Raw genomic sequence first — 7,266 nt, forward strand, 5'->3', positions numbered from 1 at the left:
GGCTTCCACCCCCTTATTTTATCATACCCATATTTCCTTATTTTCGCAATACACTTCTTAAAAAATATTGTGCCATGGAATATCAATCATCTAAAAGGAACTTTCCAATAGTCCAAATGTTGATTGAATATTTATTTTCCCCATTACATGGATATGTCCTTTGGATGCGTAATATTTTCCCCATTATGTCTATGTGTAACACGTGGGTTGTATACATCGAATTGTGTTAAACATCGTGAATCTTGTTAACAACATTGAAAACTTAAACCCTACATTGATTTCATTTAGTTGCGTGGAGGTATGTACACTAGTGTTGAAGTGTTACTTGGAATGGAGTGTTGACATAGTGGTATGCATTGTGAAGTTTTTGTATCCCAGTTGTTGTCAATTAAAACTCTATAGTTGTTGTCAAAATTTGTATATACAAATGAAGCCGTAGTATATATGTGCAACGAAGATATATACTATATGCAATGTGTTGTATTGAGTGAGTGTGTCATGCGTCTGTTGGCTTATTTGCATACAAATCCAAAATTATTCACTTTAGTATGTTGATTCATTATATTATGGTGTGTGCATTGGAGGGTTTGGAGTAATGCCATCTGTGCAAACATCGTATTCTTTTTTGATGGTCAAAGTTCTTTGTGCATGTATATGGAATTTCAAAAGATGAGCTCCGCACACCCATTTCCTGTTCTCTTTTCTTATACTTTGAGGCAAGTTGCTTGGGCTATTAGAGTATTCGAGCAATCGGGTGGGAATCGCCCCGCCACCACCACTGGCCAATTTATGAGTTCATAATTATTCACTTTAATTCTGTTGGCTTAATTTCCCAAGGAACATTTCTAAATCAGAGTTCATCAATGTATGATACTAACCCAAAGTCTTAGAACAACGAAATGGAAAAGATGATAGTACAAGCCCAGCGACATCAATGGAAACTTCCATGAACAACCCTTAGATGTTGCAGTGCTAAGACACTTTACACTACACAAGGAAATAATTATAACATTACATGTGGTTTGATAAACAGAACTTGCGTCTATAAATGTGCGTAATAGTACACACCGGTATTTTACCCTGAACAAGTCATGACTTATAACCAAAGAAGCTTTATTGAGCTTGGATATTTATCAGGACAATGTAATGTTTAAAATAATTTGTATACTTAACCGCTCTTATCAAATTTGAACTTGAAACCTAATAAAATTATAATTCACTTAAATTTTAAATGCGTACATTACATAAATCACTTATATATATATATATATATATATATATATAATTGATTTGAAAGTTTACTGATTGAAACGATGAATTTCTGACAAAGTAAAACATATACGTGTAGATTGTAGATGGGACCAAAGTTCTACGTATGTCAAATGGCATCGAGTTTTAGGAATGAATTCAGAGAAGTACGAGGGTTTGCTAAGGGAGAAATAAAACAGTTTTCTTACGTTTTCGGACATAATTTTGGTAGGAATCTGGCAGACTAAAAATTTGTAATTTTCTCGACTTTTATGGTTAAAAGAACCTTTGAGTCCATCCAAAACATAAAATTACAATATAAAATTTATGAACTTCTGACCTTATACCGTCGAGATAGTCTAAAAATATTATGGATTTGTCTAATAATGTTGGAGTCGTATGCAAATAAGCCAACAGACAGCCCTGTTGTTAGCTTTCTGAGTTAGACTTGGTGGTGATCAATGGGAAACTCAAGGAAGCCTGCGCAGACATTGTGCTTTGCAGCTCTGATAGCAGTGGTTTTGCAGAGCTCATGTGTGGATGCACAACCACTTGTGCCTGCTCTGTTTATTTTTGGAGATTCCACTGTCGATGTGGGGAATAACAACTATCTGTTCACGCTTGTCAAGTCCAACTTTCCTCCTTATGGCAGGGACTTCGACACCCACAATCCCACTGGCCGGTTCTCCGATGGAAGACTTGCCACTGATTATGTTGCTGAAACACTTGGGTTTACGTCTTTCCCACCAGCATATCTGAGCTCTCAGGCTTCTAGTAGAAATCTACTAACTGGGGTGAACTTCGCTTCTGGGGCATCCGGCATTTATGAAAATAAAACACAACGCTACAATGCTATATCGATGACGCAACAGCTACAGTATTTTCGATAGTACCAATCAAAAGTGGAGAGATCTGTGGGCAGAGCCAATGCTTCTTCCATTGTGTTGAAAGCTCTTTACGTCGTCAGTGCTGGTGCCAGTGATTTTTGTCCTGAAAAATAAGCCAACAGACACATGACACACTCACTCAATACAACACATTGCATATAGTATATATCTCCATTGCACATATATACTACGGCTTCAATTGTATATACAGATTTTGACAACAACTATTAGAGTATTCGAGCAATCGAGTTGGTGGCGGGGCGATTCTCAAAATCGCCACTTGTCGATGTGGGGAATAACAACTATCTGTTCACGCCTGTTAAGTCCAACTTTCCTCCTTATGGCAAGGACTTCGACACCCATAATCCCACTGGTCGCTTCTTCGATGGAAGACTTGCCACTGATTATGTTGCTGAAACACTTGGGTTTACGTCTTTCCCACCAGCATATCTGAGCTCTCAGGCTTCTAGTCGAAATCTAATAACTTGGGTGAACTTCACTTCTAGGGCATCCGACATTTATGACAATACAACACAATGCTACAATACTATATTGATGACGCAACAGCTATAGTACTTTCGACAGTACCAATCAAAAGTGGAGAGATCTGTGGGCAGAGCCAATGCTTCTTCCATTGTGTCGAAAGCTCTTTATGTCGTCAGTGCTGGTGCCAGCGATTTCTGTCCTGAAAAATAAGCCAACAGACACATGACACACTCACTCAATACAACATATTGCATAGTATATATCTCTGTTGCACATATATACTACGGCTTCAATTGTATATACAGATTTTGACAACAATTATTAGAGTATTCGAGCAATCGGGTTGTGGGACGATTCTGAGAATCACCCTGCCACCACCACTGGTGGCGGGGCGGTGGCGGGGCGATTCTTAGAATCACCACTGTTGATGTGGGGAATAACAACTATCTATTCATGCCTGTCAAGTCCAACTTTCCTCCTTATGGCAGGGACTTCGACACTCACGATCCCACTGGTCGCTTCTCTGATGGAAGACTTGCCACTGATTATGTTGCTGAAACACTTGGGTTTATGTCTTTCCCACCAGCATATCTGAGCTCTCAGGCTTCTGGTCGAAATCTACTAACTAGGGTGAACTTCGCTTCTGGGGCATCTGTCATTTATGACAATACAACACAATGCTACAATGCTATATTGATGACGCAACAGAAAGTGGAGAGATCTGTGGGCAAAGCCAATGCTTCTTCCATTGTGTCAAAAGCTCTTTACGACATTAGTGTTGGTTCCAGCGATTTTTGTCCTGAAAAATAAGCCAACAGACGCATGACACACTCACTCAATACAACACATTGCATATAGTATATAGCTCCATTGCACATATATACTACGGCTTCAATTGTATATACAGATTTTGACAACAACTATTAAAGTATTCGAGCAATCAGGTTGTGGGGCGATTCTGAGAATCGCCCCGCCACCAGTGGTGGTGGCGGGGCGGTGGCGAATCGTCCCACCACCTTAGTTTTTTAAATTGTAGCCATCTTTGCGATCGCGGGATGAGGCAGAAATGGTATCAGAGTAATAATATTCGCCCGAATAGCTTCCACGCACACATAAAAGCAAACAATTATCTACAACAATTGATTCAACCAGTCCAAGGGAATGCTGTGAACATTTCAGTTTCTGGCATCTTAGCATATTCAAATTATTTAAGCTCCTCGGTACTTACAACCCTATTAATTCCTTTTCGAGCTATTGTTGAAGATGAAAAGGCAACTGTATGTAGTCAAGCTTGTTGAACTTTCGAAGGGTTTCGTTAGACATAGTTAAATTTAAGCAAAAACTTAAATCAAGATATCTAAGTAAGGTTAGATTATGAAAGATATCTGGAAGCTACTTTAATTCGATGTAGTCAAACAGGTCAATGTGTTGCAGATTTATTATATTTCTGAAGGACTGAGGGAGTCTTTCTAACATTGAGGAGAATGATAGGTCAAGGTAGCGCAAGTTTGTTAGATTCCCGAAGGACTCTTGCAGAGATCGTATTCCACAGAACGAAACCTACAAGTGTTTCAAGGAAGGCAAATTCAAAAATTCTTCTGATCTTTCTAGAGTCTAAACCATCCATTCAAAATGCTTCGACAGCCTTGTAATCTCTAACTCTCGCAATCACAAAAATGGCTACAAAATTGCTCACATGTTTCAATCTTCTAAGAGATAGATACTTGTCCTCTATAAAACCCTTGCATTTGTTCCACGAAGCATTTGAAAAAATAGAAAACCTTTGGAATTTATTGGAGATGTTGTGGGAACTAATGGATAATCCTGTTGTCAATGTACGCCACCACCACTGGTGGCGGGGCGGTGGCGGGGTGATTCTCAGAATCGCCCCACCACCCGGCGATTCTCATAATCCCCTTCGCCGAGTCTTCCCATATGAGTGATGAAAACAAGCCTGAGCACCCCCATCTGTATCATGAAGAACCTTCGTGTGTCTAATGACTGCCACATTGCCACTAAGTTCATCTCCAAGGTTGTTGGGAGAGAAATTATTGTGAGAGATAAAAACCGATTCCACCACTTTAAGGATGGATTGTGTTCTTGTAGAGATTACTGGTGATGCTAGTTGAACTGAGCAACCGAACAGGAAGTAAGCTTATTCTTTCAAACTAAAATGTTCATACTATTCCTTCGTTAAAAAGAGTATAGTATCTATCTACAATTTGAGGGGCATTCTAACTTATATTGGGTAAATCTAGAAACGCACTCATACGAACTTGTGTCCAATTATGTTCACTGGGCAAGTCTCTTATGAACCTAAAGAATCTTTACAAAAAAAGTTTATATATAAGCAATTATATACTGAGCATTATAAACCTAATATCATTTTTTTGCAATGTCATCTCATAGTCGCTGCCAAGTGTCCTCATATTGCAGTGAAATCAAAGTTCCATTATTGGAAATGGAAAATATGCATACATGCTCATGAGAAGATAGAAGGGACTATTGCATTAGGAGCATATATACATGGTGTTTGACAATAAAATTATGAAATTAAAAGGGATTGTTGCATTGAGAGAAATGAAATTATGTATATAAATATTACATTCTTATGGGCTCTTTTTCATGGTACTCAATGATCATTGTGCAAATTTTATGTAGAGTTTGGTATGGCATTTGATTTATAACATTTTTTTCGACTCAATGTTCAATCCTCAAACTAGACCCTTCTTCATATGACTGGTTTGGACATTGTTTCTTGGTCTCTCGATGGAGCTTTAGATGAGATATATATTGGAAATTATTGGAAATGAACTTCATTGGAATACATCAGCCTTGAATAAGAGTATTGAACCATGGTGGATAGGATATTTATTCAACTATTAGTTAATTTGGAACTCCATCCAAAGGACATATCCATGTAATGGGGAAAATAAATATGCAATCAACATTTGGACTATTGGAAAGGTCCTTTTAGATGATTGCTATTCCATGGCACAATATTTTAAGAGGTGTATTCCAAAAATAAGGAAATATGGGTATGATAAAATAAAGGGGTGGAAGCCTAAGAAAACCTAGAAGTGCTAATATCTAAGGAGAAAAAAGAGGATGGGACAAAACCAATGTTCAATATTCAAAAGGAAGGTAATGAAATAAGAATAGAGGAGGGTGGAAATTTGATTGTCATAAATGGTGGAAATGTCAAATATTTATTTATCTCATTAGAACAGAATAAAATAGTTTATATTTTTCATTTGCAAATCTGTAATTTGCAATTTGCAATTCTTCGTTGATTGCATAAAATAGTTTGCATTTCCATTTGCAAATCTATAAATAATCACAAATGGATTCCCTGCTCTCTTTGGCTAAGCAGATTGTTATAAACCAAATCAAGTCCAAACATACACAAGCAATGTTTGGTAAATGAAGGCAACCAAGTGCTTCAAGACTTGAGATATAGGGTGAGGGTATTTCGACTATTTTAGTTAACGAATTGAAGTTGGAATGTGATCAGGCTATGTCAGTTAGGATTTGTTAGGCTGAGTCAACAACTCAATTCATTTTGTTTAGGGCCTGTTAGGCTCATTTTGTTTGAATGCATGAGGTTAAAACAGTCGTTTTTGAGAGATTTGGGATCGTTTTGACTAGATTGGTGTTAATAAATAAAAATTTCAATAATGTCTAATAAATTGATATGGTTTGATTCCACCATCATTATTAAATTGATAAATAGACAAATGACTTGGTGGAAATAAAAAAGTTTTTCGAAGAAGCTTATCCTTTATCTCTTTGCATAGATAAGATTTGTTTTCGTTGATAATTTTATTGAGATGAATTGATTACAAGGGAAACAAGTGTGTAAGCAATTCTTAATCATATAAATGAATTTCACATGTAGACTTGAACATATATAATTTTGATTTTTTTTAATAAATATAAAATTAATTGTGTTTGGATGAATTATAGTGTTTTTCTCTTCACTTGATTAACATTGGTAGTGGATGATATGTAGTGAGTTCTTTTTATATATTACAATTCACCATTATTAAATTAGTTGAGTTTGTTTTATTAATTTTGAAAATTGGTATAAAATTGATATAAAATGTTTTAAAGCGATTTCATGTTTGTGAAAATATTGAATTTTGATAAAAATGAATGTTGAGTAGAATGATAAATACATTCTATTTTATAAAAGTGACATGGGCATTGAGGAGGTGACATGGGCGTTGAGTATGTGCTTGCATTACAATATTTTCTTAAATGGTATTTGAAATACTTATTCAAGAAAATTTCTAAACATTTCAGCCTTTCATTCAACAAAGAATTAATGCTCTTCAATTTCTTCCAAATGCAATGCAAGAAATTGGGTTGAAGAAAGGGGACTTTAGTGAATCATGTGTGGCGAAAAAGGCAAAGGAACTCCAACCACCATTACATGGAATGTTTGGAAAGACATACGTTGGGAGATTCACAGACATCAAAGACCCATTAGAAGAGGAAAATGAGCAAAAGGAAACAGAAAATATTGTGGAAGAAGACAATGATGAAACTCTAGAGGATGAAGAGTTTGGATTACGTGACATTGTTGATTAAATTTAAGTTATGCTTCGAAATCAAGCTTTGCAATGTTTTGACTTTGACATTT

At 36.5% G+C, this 7,266-nt stretch overlaps 2 pseudogenes; both read left to right on the top strand.

Annotated features, from left to right (window-relative positions):
• The first annotated feature begins 1,709 nt into the window (after positions 1–1,709).
• LOC149252964 (GDSL esterase/lipase At5g22810 pseudogene) lies at positions 1,710–2,138 on the top strand (annotated as a pseudogene).
• Positions 2,139–3,074: 936 nt separating this feature from the next.
• Positions 3,075–3,431, top strand: LOC149252965 (GDSL esterase/lipase At5g22810 pseudogene; annotated as a pseudogene).
• Positions 3,432–7,266: the final 3,835 nt, after the last annotated feature.

This window comes from Pinus tabuliformis, chromosome 7 (assembly GCF_031772625.1).
Source record: "Pinus tabuliformis cultivar Carrire ecotype Pingquan chromosome 7, CPIR1, whole genome shotgun sequence".
Lineage (NCBI taxonomy): Eukaryota > Viridiplantae > Streptophyta > Pinopsida > Pinales > Pinaceae > Pinus > Pinus tabuliformis.